The following is an 18834-nucleotide window of genomic DNA, read 5'->3' on the forward strand; positions in this document are numbered from 1 at the left end:
CATTCTCGGAAAACGGCGGAGACGGACGCCATCGAGGCCCTTTGTTGCTTATTGTCAACTCCCAGACAGCAATTATGAGGCAACAATTAGTGAGAATGCAATTGTGCTTTCATCAGAATACAAAGGTGGTAAAAAAAAAAAAAAGTTCCCATTCTGGAAGTTAACCATTTTGAAAAATAATTTAATCATGATTTCCTTTTTTCCCCCCACTTCCTATTTGGAATTTCTGCACTGCAGGTGCACTCAGGCAAGGATGCAAATGAGAGCCATTTTTATTTCCAATTCATGCATTACCAAAAAATCTTCTCAAGGTGCACCGTTCACGATGTGATCGCTGCACGTGCGTAAACCAAACCCCCCCCCCCCCCTCACGACCCAAAAGTAGCCATTACCTAAAGTATCCCTAATTACCCACATGAAATGAAAGTAATGTAGGAGTCGGGCTATATTCACGTACAATTGTCATTTAACCGCAATACATTTGAACTTGTTTTTGGTGGATTTAGTTCTCATAAAAGAAGACCCCCCCCCCACCATCACCAACACCCCCGCCCCGCATTTTCACCATACTTAGTGAGTCAGTTGGACTAATTCCTCAACAGACGAGCTGACAGATGAGTTGTCTAAAGCGACAGTTTCTATGGAAGCATTAGTGCCCCCCCCCCCTTCACTCCCTTTTCCGTGTTTTTATTTATTTATTTATTTTTACACCCATTCAGCCTGCTTTTATCTCATTCTGGCGTGCATGTCAGAAGCTTTTTTTTTTTTTTCTGACTTAAGACAGAGAGGGATTTATGTATAGCAGCCAGATTTGTCACTGATGCTATGGTCAGTAAACGCCAAGATGTTTTCACCGCACAGTAAATCTCACTTCATGCACGCTGTTGTGCTTTCCCGGGAGAAATCAACATCGGGAATGCGTAAATAAAAACGGTATAGATGAGATGCTATTTTCATTTTATTTATTTTTTTTCTGCTGAGGGAATCCCAATTTTTGAAGCTTGATTTGTTTTTGGCAGATTTAGATAATAACGCTCAATAGATCACATAAGGAAAGGTTTATTTTATTTTTTATTTTTTTTTAGATTAATGCCCAAAAAAATGAGTCATTTTTCTAGTGGTGGTGCCTGTCATTCTCCATCCGGCCGATAGATGTCAGCAATGACCCGCTTAAGAGTCTCTTTGTATTTGGGTGGTGAAACTGTGAGAGCATCTCAAGTACTTTGCAGTTGGAGACGGTACAGATGGCAGGCCCTGAACGCAACACTTCTCCACACATTTCACTCTTCGCAGAGTGATATCAAAGTCAACTCAAAATGGAGGCTGTTGCCATCAACTTGAAACAAATTCTCACACTTCCAACAAAATTATATTGTGAGTGAAGTCGCTGAGGATTTTTTTTTTTCTTTTTTTGGTCAGTGTTCAAGCACAGATGTCCCCCCCCCCCCTTTCCTGTATTTGTGTGTGTGTGTTAAATAAAAACTCACATCCTCTTATAACATTTCAGCTGTGGATTTTGATGGATAAATGCTCACAATTATAAAGATTTAAATCCAGATTGCATTCAGACACTTTTTTATTTATTCCAGTCTAAATCATGGATTGAAAAATTAAACTAAATAACAAATGTCCCAGATTATATCACGAGTGAGCCTGAAACGGCATTATCGACTTGTCCGTTTGCCCACAAAGTGTCAAAATTAATAATGCCATGTATGTAATACAATTCAAGTGCCCTTTGTACTCGCACAAGCTTACGTCAAATTTCCCATGTGGACACAAACTGTAAATTAAAGTGTACAGATTACTCCAGTGATGATGCCACACTAAAAGATCATAATGTCCCCAACGCTATAGCTGCTCTCCTCTTCTACATGTATATATAAAAAAAAAAAAAAAAGCACATATGTTTGGATTACTTCAAGTCTTCCAAGATCTTGTGGAAAAAAAAAAAACGATTTCCACATGGGATTGTATGTGGTTAATTCTCATTAATGGTCATTGCATGTTTTATTTTTCAACTTTATATATTTCCAAAATTAATTGAAAAAAAAATACAACTGGATCTGTAATTTATGAAACCATGAGGGAATGTCCATTATTTTTCTTTACAACACTAAAAATATAAATTACAGGCATACTATTTGACAGTTATAGAATGAATACTTTGCCTCCTAACAGAGAAAATCAACCAACATTTTTTTGCAGGTTTTTTTTTTTATGCTCATTATGATTGTCTCATGTCGTCTTTTAGAAATGTGTAAATCAACAACAAAAAAATAGTCCACCTTTTCCTTTTTTGCCAGTGTTAAAAGCGCTAATATCACTCATCTGTTTGAGATTTCTAAAAGCGAGACTTTCAGTTAGCCAGGAGACTCTGCTCCGTAATTATGTAAAGTGCCTTGAGATAACTTGATAATTGGCGCTGAGGAAATAAAATGGAATTGAACGTTAAGCACACATACACTTTTTCAAGGTCGTCAAAGAACTTCAATGTACTTTACCACGCACAAAACATGTTTACACTCCAGCTTCGGGTAAGTAACAAGAGGTCATGTGTGCCCCCCCCCTCGGAGACCTGGCCTTGTCCGATTGGCTGCGAGGAGTTTACTTTAAAGGGTGGCAGTATGCTGCTTTTTTTTTTTTTTTTTTCTCTCCCCCCTCCTCCTTCCCACTCCCAATTAAATGTGGTATGCGGCGCTCTCAAAGGCCATTTGAAGTGTGTTGTGTTTGCACGTGGCAAAGTTTGTGTTTGCATTGCATTCATCGACACATAGAGGTCATTCATTGTGCGAGCTCGCGGGCGGGCAGGTGAGACGGGCCCCCCTATCTGTTTATTTTCCATTTGTGCTTGACCTCCCAGCCCAACAACTTTTCCGTACAACGCAAGACTCGGACCATTTAGATGACTCACTTTCTGCAGAAAAAAATAAATAAATAAATGATCGGCGTGTCTTAAAAGACCCGACGTGAGCTTTTTTTTTTTTTTCAAAAAGAGGACGAATGTCATTGACTGTGGGTTTTGTTTTTTCTTTTGAGGAAAGAATGGGGGGGGGGGGGGGGAAACAACGCGGATATTAGCACCTGGACTCAAATGTGAAAGGGAGATGTAAATAAAAGCGAGTTTGAACTCGATGAACATGCATTAGTGGCCTAGAAGTGCTTTCATCAGACTCCTTTTCAAACATGTTTTCACATCCCCTCAGATGCAACATCACAGCCGCAGCGAGGGTGACAGTGCCGAAAGAGAAAGTCTTTATTTGGTCTCAAATGGGTCTCATCTGAAATAATGAAGATGTCCTTGAGAAAAACAAAGAGCCCCAACCACAAAACAGGCTCCTCTTCCATGCCGGTGATGGAGACGCCTGATAATTGTTTTCAAGTCTGCTGCTGCTCTGGAAACGAGTTTGTTCTTGTTCTCTTGATGAAGCCGGACCGACCCGTCCTTTCTTTTCTCATCTCTTTTGCTTAGTTTCCCTGACATGTCGGTCGCCATTTTCTACATAAGTGAGATGATGGAAATTCAGTTTCATGTACGATTAAAGTCTCTCAAATGGCGTTAAAATGTGTAATTAATATTGTGATGGCTAGCATAGTGGTTAGCACGTCTTCCGCGCATTTCGGAAGCTTTGGATTTTAATTATTCCGATTTTTATTTTATTTTATATTTTAATTCATGAAGAATTTATGCACGTCAAAATATGTTGTTTCAAATATCCGGCTCCTTAAAAGTTTGTAAAACCGTGCTAGCTAATGTTAGCATGTCAATGTATTTTAGCTAGCATGCAGCTCCCAAGGGAATATTTTTTAATGATTCACTATTTGCCAAAATACTGCTTATTGTCAAATAGATTTATTAATTACCCAAAATCAACTGACCATGACCTCAACATCATCCACTACCAAATAAGCCTCATTTTTATGGCCGTCCACTTCTTCCCTGGCATTGATCGCTCTCCTTGTCCTCACTCCCTGGGTTCCACTCCAGGGATCCAACAGTCCCTGGAGAACCCATCCAAACCTCTACGTGGCTGGCTCCTAATGGCTTCCCCACTGCGTCGCTTATTTAGAGAGATTTTTTTTTTTCCCCGGTGAAATCTCAGTGTGTCATTACAGTTCATATTCTTAATTATGCAGCAAATGTCCCCGCGGGAATATCATAGAGGCCACTACTCGGCAATCTGTCCATATGGCACTTCATTAAAAGTTTTCTTAAGAATAAATTGCATTCAATTCAATTAAAATTGTAATGTCATAGCAAAATAACGGTGCCGGGCCTCCTACGACGAGCAGCTTAAAACACACATACCATCTATTCTATGTGTTTTGCAATGGGAAAAGTGGAACCCCCCCCCTCCACAAAAAAAAAGCCCCCTAGTAGAAAATATGCAAAAAGCAAATATCACCAAAGCCTCCTACATGCCACCAAGCCCCAGGCTGCAACTGCGCTTGAACACTCGAGCTATTTCCAGATTCCACTCTTGGAAATTCACACCATGACAAATGAACCATTGGAGTTTCGGAATTCCTATTTATCTGCCGCGCACAGAGCCACTTGATTTGGGTGTGAAGAATAAAGGAATTATACGGACACACACAAAAAAAATAAAAAATAAACAGGCGACTCAAGGGATAAATGATGGAAAAATAAATCGACGCTTGTGTGTATGTGTTGATCAGATTGAGGGCGTTTTGGGTGGGCGTGTCCTTATTATCTGAATGTTCTCAGGGGATAAAAAAAAAAAAAAAATAGCATCTGATATTAAGCATCCTTATCCACAACTGTACTCCCACCAAGCCCTGCGGGACGATTTCCAAGAAAAGACATTTCATTTTGGAACAGAGTTGTGCCTTTCCAGTGTAGTACCGCGTTGTGCCACCGCAGCAGCACTGAGTCCGACATGGAGATTAGCAACATCATTCAGAGGAAGAGGCAGAGAAGGTCCCCAACCAACTACGCTAAATACGTTAGCCCATCTATGCAGATTCCCATTATTTGTTAGCCGCGAGCTAATGTTTACAAAAAAAAAATTCCATCCAAAATGTCATTTTCCCAACCTGCTTCCGTGTGACAAACAAAAAAAAAAAGGACTTTGCGAAGTAATTCTGTCGGCCGCCAGATGTTGACTCCACGTGTTGACGGAGGTTGGGAAGGCAGCGATGACGTTCCCCTCCTTTCGGCCTAAAGCGTAAACAGTGTTTTTCTTATTCGAAACACACAGTCTTGGCTCTGGCGTGGACTTGGCATCGACACGCGTTGGTGTGTGTGTGCATGTGCTCAGTCAACCTTACTTGACAAGCCCCTTCGACCAGAAGCCTACAGGTGATTAGCGCGCACATAAAAAAAACACCGGTGGCGTGTTGGTGACACATTTTACAAGCTCATTTTAAAAACGCACTTAACGTGACCTATAAGACTCACAACTTTCTGCCGACATGCAAACATATTTAAGCGCAAAAGTTGTTCCATATTTTGATAGATCTTCTCCGAATATCCCGTTAAATTTAAAGGCTCTTCGTTTCGTTGGTGCTAAATGCTAACCTAGCATCGCTCGTCTTTATTATCAATGAGAAAATGACAATATTCGAACATTTTAGTTCTCATTTTTCTGCCTCTGTGTGCTTCGAGTTCAAACTAATCATCCAGCCCACCACATGCATGTTTTTCTCGCTTTGTAAACGATCGTTTTACGACTTCGACGTGTTCCTTCGCCTCCGGGGGTCGCGAATATTTCAACTCTCCTTGACATACGCTTGATTCAAGCCCACAGGAAGTGCATCAATCGATTGATATTTTTTATTTTTTCCTCGTCCAACCCACCCAAAAAAAAATGACGACGCATCTTATCTTGACAAGTATGTTCGCGTGTAGTTCAGCGGGGTTTATGAGCCTTCCAAACTTTCACTTGGAAGTGATGTTGATTGCATTACCACATGAACACGCATACTTGGACATTGTCCCGCTCCCCTGGGCGGACTTTTTTTTGGGGGGGGGGGGGGGGTGGACCTGCCTCCGGATCCTCCTGCCGCTGGGAAAGGCATCCAAGGTACCGGGAGGACACCCGGCGGCCCAGTTTAGCCTCCTCGTTTTGGGTTCAGGGCACCTGGATGCTTGCCCCTGACCTCTGACCTGAGGCGCTAGATAAAGATGGTTTCCGCTGCCATCTTTTATGCCCCGCTTTCATCCACATAAACAAACTCGGACCTATTCGTCCCTATTTTCGGCATGTTTGAAGATAACGTTTTTTTTTTCCAAGACCTGCTAAGGACATATCAAAAGCAAATAAGTTAACCTCAATGGACAAGTTAAAGCTCGCAGCTGTTTATTCGATTTTGACATCAAACAAGCAAACATCCACTTTTTTTTGTCCTCTAGAAGTCATCTGTATTTGTACGAAAATGTTCCAAAGAACCTTGTACAAAGCTAAAAGAATTTTTTTGTACGTACATGATTTTTTTCCCCAGCACAAATGGACCAACGTGGAAAAAGTTATTCATTAGGTATTTTTTTATTTCATTATTTAATTACAGAAAAAAAAATGACAGATAAAATAAAATGCTGCTCTTTGAATGGAATCGTTTAGAAAAAAAAAATACCAATCTGTCTCGTAGTGAAGACGGAAACTTTTTAGGAAATTGGCACCGATGGCAAAAATGATCCATCTGTTGCTCTTAGTTCATTCATTATTGGCACTATTGATCACAGTCAAACCCAAAAAAGTGAGGAAAAACAAAAAGTTGACCAAAAATAAGGCAAAATCCTCGCCAATATTTACCGCAAACTTTCCGTTTCTGCAAAAGTTTTCCCTCGAGCACATTCAACACCATGTCCACTTAACGACACCTCGTTCGTTGCTTCCTATGACTCATGTCACATACAAAATGTACTGCTGTCAACTCCACTCATCAAATTGTCCAAATGTGGAAATACGGGAAGCTGCAGCACGTACAAAAAAGACGCACTTATGTGTGTGTGTGTGTGCATATGCATGACTGATCCACACACACATGCACACACACACTCTTTCTTTTTGTCTCATTGGCAGGCTCATGTCCCATCTGCTCTCCAGGGGAGCTGACAGAGAGATAGTTGTCATTATAGAACATCTCCACACACACAGACACACATATAACACACACACACTTTTGTCACCACTCAAACATGAAACCATGCACGTTTACTTTTAAGCGGCCCAACTTCATTCTTCTCCGCTAATTGACTGTCATAACGGCGAGGGAGATTAACTCCCAGCCCCCCTTTATGGATGATAAAGGGGGGTGGGGGGTGAAACAGGCTGGATGAGGGTCTCATGCCACATTTATTTGTTATTGATATTTACAGGCAACCTCCTCGCCCCTCCCTCCCCCTGTTCGCTCATCATCACCCGTGAGGATTAGCGTCTAATGGTAGGCAGGCAGGCTTACGGCGCAAGCGAGCCCCTGTCACCATCTCCCAGATTAGCCGACGCTTTGTGATGGGCTCGCAACTTTGTCTCCCCAACACTTTGAGCTTGAAGGAGCACGTTTTTATTTTTTGGGGGGAGTGCATGCTTGGGTGGTTTTAGCTTTGGAGGAAATTTGTATTTTGATCCCAAATGATTGACTGTGATGTGGGCATTAGTTTTTTTAATTTTTTTATTCTATATATCTTTTTTTAATAGAAAATAAATATTTTTCATTTTGTTTTTATTAATTTTAGTTTTTTTTATATGTATGGAGCATTAGTCGAGCGCAAGATAATTTTTTATGCATTTGTGCAATAAATTGCAATTTTCAATGACTGTTTAACCTTTTTAAAAATGTGTTCAATCTGTTACATTATTCCAATCATCGTGTTTGGGCACAAAGTGAGAGTTTTGTGTGCATTAGCGACGTGCGAAGGCTCACATGCGTCATGCGCAGCACCTGGCGCTAACAGAGAAAGTGGCAACGCAACTGATGAATATTCAGGCCTTTTAGAACTCGGTGCGAAATAGTCCACCTGATTCTAAATCTACATTAAAACCTAGCTAACTAACTTAGTCTATCCTGTCACTATTTGACTTAACTTTTTTTGGGTTTTCAGGCATTGCACAAGCTTCTAAAGTTGGTCTTCAAGGCAGCTACAGATTAAGGTAAAATGAAATCTTGAATTTCCTTTCTCTCGGGTTTCATATTTCAGACCATGGCATATTTCATGTATTGATAGTCGTTTTTGAAAAAGTCTATACACCCTTGTTGAAATGCCAGTATTTTGTGGTTGAAAAATTGTACAGCTCCTTGACAATGAGTGCTACTGCCACCTACTGCAGTGGATGTGCAATTGCATGTTATTTTATCAGCCCCCCCCAAAAAAAATATTCTCCGCACCTATTCTTTTGAAATTATCTCTTCCCTCCAAACTCGCTCTGGTGGCATCTGTCCGCTTCTCCCCAGCTTGTCTGCATGTGATCACTTCCTCTCCGACTCTCCTCCACACTTTATCTCCTTGCCTCCCCCCCCCCCCCCCTCCAGACCGGCGCTCGTCTCCCTCGCTGCCAACTCACTGTCGCTGTTAACTCCCATAGCATCTTATTTATTGCCAAAGCAGATTGTGTTTGGAGGGCAAGCAATTAAGGGGGAGGCAAGCTCAAAACTGTAATGTAATTTTGGCCACAATATTTACGGACAAGAGAAAGAAGTGAGGGGTGGTCTTGGGGCATGAGGAGGGGGGGGGGGGAGAGTCGCTCACTGAGAAGGGCTTAAGCGAGCCGAGTCAACACCGTCGAGAATAATGATCCCCAACGCAGATTTAGCGGGACGGAATCTGGCACTCGGCTAATTACGAGAGGCCAAATGTCAAGCCTGTTCGCTGTCAGCTTGGTTTCCATCGCCGTCTCCCGCTTTCACTTTTGAGACCCCCCCCCCCCCCCCCCCCCCCTCGTTTTTGTAACACGGTAAGTTTTGTCATTTTTTTTCGGAATCTTGTCCAAAAACATTTCATGAGATTTATACTGCATTTGTTTCATGAAGACAAATTTGGGTTTGAGTTGCAGTACCTGCTGACACCAGCAGAGGCGCTGTAATATGTATGTGTGTGTGTATATGTGTGTGTATATATATAAGTCTCGGGCAAACTTTTCTTTGCATTCTCCCATTTGAGATGCAGAAAAACATTCGCAACAAAAAACATCCGCAACAAAGGCAAGACACAATTTTCGAGTGAATAGCAGAATGGAGATGAAAAGCCTAACCGTCGAGGTAGCGTCGTTCCCTCTCCAAGAGGTCGCGGGCCTGGAAGTGTTTTTCCTCCACTTAACAAGACGCAAGCGCTCTAATCAAATATCCGCCAACAAACACCTTGGCTGGGTGCTTTTCAGATAATTTAGGCTGTTTGAAAATGAAATTATTCCACATTTGCGCTACAGCTGCCGGATACAACAACAAGGTGACTGAGTCAAGGTTTTTCTTTAGCGTACTGTGCGGAATAAAAATGTCACATTCGGTTTGTTTAGACACCTGCTTTTTTTTTTCCATCGCGGGGGTCAGGCCGAGGTGAGGCTAAAGGTGCGACCGCTAGCGCTTAGGCGACGTTCTCCAAACGACCTCACGGCAAAGATATCCGCCGGCGAATGGAATGAGCTTGCCTCCGACTCGAAGCGAGCGTTGAATGGCCGGTTCAAGAGGTGAGCGCGGCTCATGTAAAGAAAACGGATCCCTGATGAAAGAGGTGAACGGATGGCGGTCCCAAACGCCAATAGCAATCGGTTTTGACATCCAGCGCGCCGTGTTGGTCGTGCTCCCAATTACTCCGGTTCAATAGACTAGTTCAAAAACCACAACCCCCCCACCCCTCTTTCCTCCGCTACTGTACTTACGAAACCTCCGACGCTCATAAAAGCTTACAAATTGTCCACAAAATCTTTAGAATGTAAACAAACCGCCGTTTTCAAACTTTGTATGCAGAAGGAAAAGCTTCACTTTATCATCCTTATCGTTAAAAAGGTGAAACAAATGTATCGGCCGATGAGTCGGATGGAGATGAAGGAGTCGCGAGTCATCCCCCTCAAGTGACGGCGACAGACGGAGGTGATCTCGGAAAGCGAGGAACAGTACGGGGCGTGGGGGGGGGGGGGGGACCCCTACTGGGCACAAAGACACACACATATTCTTACACACACACATGCGTGTCAGACAGAGCCCTGCAGTCCCACCTTTGACACTAAGCTTCCAGAAGCAGCAACTCTGGCTCATCCCCGCTAACACAGACTGGCAGGTGAGGCTAAGCACCCTCTCTCTTCTCCTCCACTCTTCTCTCCCTTTCTTTCCTTGACTTTCACCCCTATTTCGGATTCCCCGTATCCATCTGTTCATTCTCTTGCACACAAACCGACGCCAAGCGAAATCACCCCCCTCTCTGTCGCTCGCTCTCTTCGGTGGCTGCGGGCTGCAGGTTGAACTCATCTGTCAGGATCAGAAAGGGGCTGGAGTGACGGGAGACTCCTGTTCCGGCGAGATAAACAGCCAGCGCAGATCAAAAATATTCTCCCTGAGAATACACACATGTATACGCGCGCACACCCACACGCACGTACAAAAGGCGTCGAGATGCGGGGTGTTAGCGCCTTGTCAGCTTAGAAAAAAAAGGTGCAGCATTCCAAATTCAGGAGGCACCTTGTTATTTATGGGAAGGGGGGGGGAGAAAAAAAAAAAGTTTGAATCGGACCAAAACATTTGGCGGGAGAACCAAAACCGAAGTGACAAACACATTTTTGGAAGCTCCTCAGAGACGTTGAGTGAATATCGCGACGGGAACATTATTTTGCGAGTTTGGGACTTTTTCTTAAAAACGTGTTGATTTGCTACCATCTGGCTGGAAGGTACACGAGAAAGTCGTGGTTTTCTACTCCAAATTATTTCTTTTTTTACATTTAAAAAAATGACACACCTCCCCCACAGTGTAAAATCTGAGATTGGTGTCACGATTAATCGATTACATACTGATTATCGAATTCATTTTTTTTTTTGGGACAGTTAAGTCATTTACATATTTCAATTTAAATGTATCCAAATGCATTTCAGTTCAGAATATAAATCAAAACATTTGCTTTTGCTAAGGAAAACAGTTTTTTTTTTGCCGATATCGATGGTCGGAAGCGACAAGAACACTATTCTTTCGCTGTTCGCTTGAACTGAACATCAGAGCGAGATGCCAAGATTCCCAAATGTTCCATTTGATGTTTGAAGCCTCGAGTGGGAAGAAATACGGAGAGAGAAAAAAAAAAAGGAGAATGAGACGGGAAGGAAAAGAACATTTGCGAGGGCCATGCCAAGTTCGAGATCTGCCAGCCCGCGAGGTGAGCGCAGTTACATTGTGGGAGTGGGACGAGATGGGAAGGGAAGGGGAGGGGGGGGAGTGGTGTCAGGTATGTCTCTGTTTCTATCTGAGCGCTCCAACATGTGCTTTCTTTTTCCCGGCTGCTGCTCGCCCGGATAACAAATCATTCCCTACAGCGCCTTCTGCTAACCTCGTCATTGCTCTTAATAACATTTGGAGATGCTAAGCTTGTAAATGAGCAAATCTGGACCGAGGAGATATTATTTATGCTTGTCTCCTGTCCTGAAAGACTCGTCTTGATGGGTAAATTGTGCTTAATTCTTGAAGGAAACCTTTTTTTTTTTTTTTTTTACTCTTTTCTATTTTTTTATTTTTTTTTTGCTCCTTTCGCCCCAGCGTGAGATGAGATTAATCCCTTGACAACCTTTGCGGGTGCACTTCAAAATTGCTCCCAAATGTCACCGCGAGATTTGCAGAGGAGAGAAAACAGGCGACGTATGTATAAAAATGGGGACACATCCAACATCTTCGCTTACACACACATGCACACACACAATGGTGCGCCCCCACATGCACTCCCACTATGTTACTAAAAGACTGTACATTTAAACAAATGAACAATAAGTCTTTAGAAAAAATTATGCATTTAAAAGTAAAAAAGAGAAAAAATGAAAGTAGGTTTGTAAAATTATGAAAAATAAAATAGGAGAAAAAAAACTGGAAAGTAATAAAATTCAAAGTAGATTTCTACAATTATGAAAAAGAACAATTTTTTTCAGAAGCCCTTTATGAAAAATTTATGCCTGGTTTTAGATTGCCACTTACAAATCTATTTGCTCCAAGTGAGCGTGGCTTCCCGTGTCACTTTGAACCAAGAGTGTTTATCTAAGTAAATCTCCAGGCTCATTCCCCCACCTCGGGGTCCTACTTGACAACTTGACCAGGACAGATGGGTCCTGGTCCCGATCCAACCTCCCCGGAATCCTGACCGAGGGGCGACGGGCAGAGGGGGGCGATCGCTTTCCCAAAGACCCCGAAAGGATTTTGCGGACATAGCGAGTGTCAAGCCTCATCCGTCGTTCTTTCCTCCTTTTCCTGCCTCCTGAGGTTTGTTTATTCCTGTGTGCCCCTCCCTCCGGAAACAGCCATGTTAGTACCAATCACCACAAAACTAATATAATAGTTCTCAACACAAGATGGTGAAAGCAACAAATTATTTCAGTAATTCTTTTTTCCGTCCGCACCAAAGCAGAAGCGTTTTGAGGTCAGATTTCTTTTCTCTGTTCATTGTCCTTGTCTCCACCAGTCACAAGTTCCAAACTTCTTTCAACGCTTTTCTTTTGTGCCTCCGACAAAGAAACCGATGAATTTTTATCCAGCGATAAAAGATGACCGCGTCAGCCGAGGTCCTAACGTCAATGTTTGTCGGCTTTCTTGAAAAATCTGTCTTCACTGCACCGGAAAAAAAAAAAAGAACAGAATGGTTTTAAAGAATCCATCAATTGAATAATAATTTTTTCTATGTGTGAACGCGTTTGTGTGACACAGGTACACCGCGTCTGTCGCCGTCTGTATGCATTTGACACATTAGCGAGCTTGGAGAAAAAAAAAAACGTCCTTCTGTACTGCCGTGTTTATTTACCGAACAGTTTGTCGACGACGTACTTCTGTCCGTTAAGTGACAGTTGGCACGGCGTGAAGAAAAAGTGGCACAAAGCTCCATTTCAAGACTGATTGATTGGCAAAGAAACAAGGACACAACCTGCTGTTGATATATTCTGAAATAATAATGATAAAGAAATTGCATGTGAAGGCGAAGACACTTCACACTATTGTTATTGTACTTTTTACGTAAAATGAAAAAAAGGGAAAAATGAAAATGGCAAATTAATGATGAGAAATGATGTTGAATAAAATAAATGGGTAAAATGATGTGTTAAAATGAAAAGCGGGAAAAATGAGTTTGGGAAAACTATGATGTTAAATGATGAGAAATAAAATGAATAAATGAAAAAGGCCAAGATTGCCCAATGTGGGGCTCGAACCCACGACGTTGAGGTTGGGAGTCTTATGCTCTACCAACTTCGCCTTCACACTAATTCCAAACATCATTTTAGGTCAAGCTATTCTACAGAACTGGAGTGTTCTGGCCCGCTCTTATGTCAACGTCAAGCTCCGTCGGCGTTTATGGGCCTGTGTTCATTTGCGGTCACAATCGGGCTCTCCGGGGCCTTGTAAACAAGCTCGGCACGAGGCGGGTTAGCTACGCTCAGGGAGAGTCGATGTCTCGCTCCATAACGCTCGATTCCGACTGTGTTTATATACCTCACAAAATATTACAGTGAGTAATATTTAAGAATGATAAGAAGACCTCCTCGCAATCCATTCAGTCTGTAAACTTGCATCGAATGTAGCAAAACAACCCTGAAAACAAAATGGCTGACTTCCTGCATCTTGTTAATTACGGGCTACTGAGTGTTTTTTTTTGTGTGTGTGGGTCTTTTCATGGTAGACCTGACCACCAAATTTAATGTCAAGACATGAAACTGACTTTGGAGACTGGATTTTCTTGGAAGGACTCCTGGAAATTGGCAAAATAGCCCTCAAATGGCTGCTTCAGTTAAAAAATGGCTGACTGCCTACGTCTTTTGAAACATTAATTTTTGAGAATTTTTGGAGAGTTTAAATGACTTCAGATGAGTCTTATAAATGTCGAGTCAGCAGTTGACCCGAATTCTCAGTCCTTAGAGCCTCTGCTGTATTCCTCTATTTAATTTCCTGCTTGATTCACTTTAATCATCCATTATTCTGCAGTCAATCCTCTTTTATGAACAATTACAAACAAAGGAGCGTGGGTAAACAATACCGAATCGGTTGCATAGTATAATACAATCGGAAAGCTTCCACTTCGAATCATTAAAAATAACCTTTGTGCCAATAAACGGCTGCCAAAATGGAGGATTTTATTGTCCCAAATTGCACTCGTGGCTAACGTGCCATTTTAAACAATCACTCCAACCGCCCACCTCCCCCTCCCCTGACTTATCTTCAGGAGTTATGGCCCTAAATCTACTCGTAATACAGAGATCACTGAGGATGTAATCCCCGAGAACATCAGAATAAATCCATGGCTAGATCCGCTACATGCAGACTAGCGGTCGAAGCCAGCCAAGGCCATTACGGCGTGGCCTTGGCGAGGTTGCCGAAGAGCCACTAATGGGTCGTCTGTGGACTGACATTAACGCCATTAGGACACTTCCATCCAGGAAATCCTTCTGACCCTCGCCGTACAGTGCAGCAGCTGTTACAAATTCAACCGTAAACCACTCGCTAGCATGATATTTCCCGTAGCCTCTTCGTCGCGCGTGGGTCATCCCGCAATTGGACGACATTTGGGAGAAATTGACAATTACACTTCAAAACTGCATTTTAAAGATGTCTATTAAAATGAAAGTTTTCAAATTTTAAGCGAAATATTGCCTAGCGTCCCTTTAAGCGTAGATGCTAGCTGTTATACTAACTTCTGTCGCTATTTCGAATGTTTACTACTGTTTAAAATGACAATGAATCCCAACAAAATCATAAATCAAGAGGTTTTAGTATGTGTTATCTGAAATTTCACGGAGAGGAAAAAATGTTGTCCAATTCTGGATTGTCCTGGATTTGTCCCAATTGCCAAAAGTGCTAACAATTCCAGCCCGGGGGGAAGGAGCAAGCCAAAGCCAGCTGGTGCAAATGTGGTTACAAATGCGTGCTGACAAGTTTTTTCTGTCCGCTCTCGTCTGGGAAAAATGAAAATAATGCGCAAAACAAAGCAAGTTGGTCTCAAGTGGGATTCAAAGTCAACTGTCAGGACACATGGCTGTCAGCTGTGGCTTTTGGCACCCGTGTACTTGCCGCGTGCGGGAGAATTCTTTGTGGCGGCGAAGAAGCATCCAAAGCTAAGAGACAAATAAACGGGCTTTTAAATCTTGGAGCCAAATGAAGCGACCGAGGCAATGGAATTAAAATTACAAGCCTCCTCGCTCTGTCTTTCCAGGGGCAGAGCGAAGGGTGGGGGCGCGACAATCTCCGAAATTTATCGGGGAGGGGGGGTGGAGGAAAAAAGGCCCGGCGGACTCGTCGGTTTCCTTGGCCGGACGACAGTTTCCCGGCCTGGAGGGGTCAGCGGTGGGCTGTCTGAGAAGTTGGCAGCTACCGGAGCTCCAGCGGGGGTTGTTTTTGAGAAGGGGGTGGGGGGGCGTCTCGTGGCTGCTTGGCATGCGAAGGACACTGACGGCTTCCAAATAGCGACGCTCCTGCCAGGGCCCACCGAGCTCTCACACGTTACAGCACACAAGCACAAGCGCTCCAGGCCCGGCACCCTCCCCCCTCCCGAAGAAACCCCCACTGGGTGCCTTATTTATTGAGCCCACTGTAATGTTTCACAACTCTCAATACTCCAAACAATTATGTCTTGCGACACGGGCTGTCGGGAGAGTCCGTCCCGATAGGATGGACGATCTCCCGAGTACGTACTTCCGCTCGTGTTTGCGTCCTTGATGACCTTTCGTAGCACTTGAACAGCAACTTTTTAATTCGTGCTCTCATATAAATTGAAATACTTATGCCTCTGAGTTTCATCTTGACTCTTTTGCGCCCCTTCCTAATCCCGCCCTCCATTTGCATTTACCGACTTCCTCCTTCGCATGCTCGTCTGTTTGTTTTACCTCTGGCCCGTTTCTCATGTCATCCCATGTCCCCCTTTTAATCCCTCTTAGAGCGTCCTCTCCCATCTCCCTCGTCCCTCTGCCTCTCCGCCGTTCCGTATCCCTGAGCCGATTGCCCACCCCCCCCCCTCCACCTCGCCGGCAGCCCCTTGTATTCCCTGTCTCACCGCTCATCCGTTTATCACTGGCCCTTGTTCCGCTAATCCCCGAGGGTTTTGTTTATTTGTGTTTCGAGTCGCTTTTACAGCTTGCGACTGACCCCACCTATTTTCTCGCCAGTCATTTGAACAGCAGGGCTGCTTTGCAGCTATGCCGCCAATTAACATAGCATTAGCATAATATTTGCATGTGTGCATTAGGGTGTTGATGGGAACAGAGAATAACAGCCCCCCCACACCCCCTCTCCTGTTTCTACGTGGCCAACAAATTGATATACATTTCATGGAAGATGACGTTAAAGCGCCCACGGGCTCCACGCGGCGAACAACATGTTTTCAAGTTTACTGTGAAAAGTTCTGCCCGCAGGTCCACCTACACGCCGACAGCTGACGAGCCATCAGATCACTTCCTCTTATCGTCTCGCATCACCGTTTCTGTCTTAATGCTTCTTGTGAAGTGCATCTGCACTCTCGTCACCTCTCTTCATATCCAATAACGGTAAATGTTGTAACGCGCTTCCCGCAAAAGACTTTCATCAGTAGTTGTTTTTCACGGCCCGGTCGTCAAACTTCACTCCACGCCTACGCGCGGTGAGGAAAACCAAACGCTTCCTCAATTCTGTGTCGCCCATCTGTCTAGTACAGGTGGTAAACATTTGCCAGGAATCGGACAAGAGTTCTCTCAAGTTCGTCTTTGAAGGATCGGTTTGAAATTAGCGGAAGACGCTCGTGTCGCTTGTCAGACACTCACGAGGTTTTTTTTGTGGGTCTACTCTTGACTGACCGAGTGTAATTGTGGGATTTATTTTGTGGGTCTGCACATAATAGACAACGTATTCACTTTTATGACAAGAGAAACTTTGGAAAATGGCCCAACTAAGCTTCAAATTGCTCCCTCAAACCAAAACCTTGGATTCCCAGTGTCTATTTAAACTTAAGATCTTGAGGCTTTTTTTGTGGGTCCACTCATAATAGACTTCCAATTTTATCTGAAGTGAAACTTTTCTTTGAAAAAACCCTGCTTCAAACCAACATTGTGGTATTTCTTTCATTTATTTTTTTTAGGCATGCGTTTTTGAGACTTTTTTTTTGTGGGTCTGCTCATTGCAGACATGTCGACTGACAGATCAGTAAAAACAACTTCTGTGTTTGAATTCATTGAGGGATCCCTGAAATGAACCAAAATGGCTCCTTCAAACCAAAATCGCAGACTTGCTGTATTTTTTGTGTGGATCTACTCACGATAGGCTTGTATACCGAGTTTTTTTTGCTGCAAAATGAAACAGAAAAAAAATATCTGCATGTTATTTAACAAGGAGGAAGGCTCACAGAAAAATTAATTTGATGGACAGGGAGACCAGGGCAAAAGTAGGCCAGCCAATTGCAGTGAGAGTGACGCGGCAGAGACGGGGATATGGGGGGGGGGGGGGATACCGAGCCAGCTTCTTGGCTCCTCATCCGGGATCAGACACCCCGCGGGCCTCACCGCTACGTCGCGCGCCACGCTTGTCCCTCACACGCCGCCGCTCTCGTCACGTTAGGCTGTCGCTCAAATTGGTGACACCTAATATGTGCTTGCTCACGTTCTACCATTTTTTTTTTGTAGGAACAGATTTTCATTTTGAGTGTAGCTTGGGTCACATTTGGAAAAAGTCTTGCCATTTTCAGGGTCACAACTCAAGTTTGATCCAAATCAGGGTTAAACAGCACATGGCACATTTGATTCCGCACTGCGGCGTCACGTTATTTCATTTTTATGACTTGAGTGCTTGTGTTTTTCTGACTGCAGACCATTTTATGGACTCTTAATGCATCATTCACCCAATATTAACGGCTTCCCTCTTTAGATGAGCACTGACGGATGTTTTCGCAGCTTAGCTACTTCCCCGGAATCATTAATTTCTTTACGAGATGTTTATGAATGCGTCGCGTTTTTAACGACCCGGCGCATGTCACGTTGTAGGATGGCTGATGAAGCAAGAAAAGAGAGAAAGAAAAAAAATGCAACTTAACGTGCTTAGGGTATGTAATTGTTTTTTTTCCCCGAAGCCTATTCTAGTTTACTTCAATCCAAAATAAGGCAATTTTTTTTTTGCTCTGTTGTAAAATTAAATAAATGATAAGGGATTCATATTACGCCACGAGTGTCAAAGGACCAAAACAAGTTATTTTAGTTATTTTTTAAGAATTAAACAACCAATAAATCACTTTGCGAAATGTTTTGAAAGCGAAACATCGGAATCTCCATTGGCTTCCAAAAAAGAAAAAAACCTTCATGAGTAGCTCCTAATTTTTCACTCAAACTTTTATGGGTGTGTGGAACCGATTGACATTCTTCCTTTTATTATTGCCTTGGATTTTGTACGACTTGGTTGTAGTTTCCAAAGTGATGTTTTTTTTTTCCCCCATCGTAACGCCACGGACGGGTCCTTTTGGCCCAGGCCGCTTCGCCGCACTCAACTGGCTCTTCTCTCGTCACTCGCCGTAATCCCTCCTCCTCAAGAATACATTAACGCCGCAGCCTTAAACTCCGCTTAGCTGGCGGCTCAGCGTCACAGCACATCCTATTACCGACTTTAAATCATTAATGTGACATCGTTTTCACTCCATTTTTTTTCCCTCCTCCCCAAACACCCACAGTTTTCTTTGCGCAAACTACCCAAAAGGATTT

The 18834-nt window shown here is 43.2% G+C and overlaps 1 long non-coding RNA gene across 2 annotated transcripts in view; it reads left to right on the plus strand.

The window, feature by feature from the left end:
- The window catches only part of LOC147040301 (uncharacterized), a 98503-nt gene that overhangs the window by 1578 nt on the left and 78091 nt on the right, over positions 1 to 18834 (plus strand). The window contains exon 3 of one of the 2 annotated variants that reach the window (XR_015063100.1): positions 8066 to 8114. This is a non-coding gene — a long non-coding RNA (uncharacterized LOC147040301). Of the gene's footprint in view, positions 1 to 3206; positions 3486 to 8065; positions 8115 to 18834 lie in introns of those variants that run through there. The other variant, XR_015063101.1, reaches the window with a different exon arrangement.

Source organism: Syngnathus leptorhynchus, chromosome 21, assembly GCF_054491065.1.
Source record: "Syngnathus leptorhynchus isolate UIUO chromosome 21, UIUO_Slep, whole genome shotgun sequence".
Lineage (NCBI taxonomy): Eukaryota > Metazoa > Chordata > Actinopteri > Syngnathiformes > Syngnathidae > Syngnathus > Syngnathus leptorhynchus.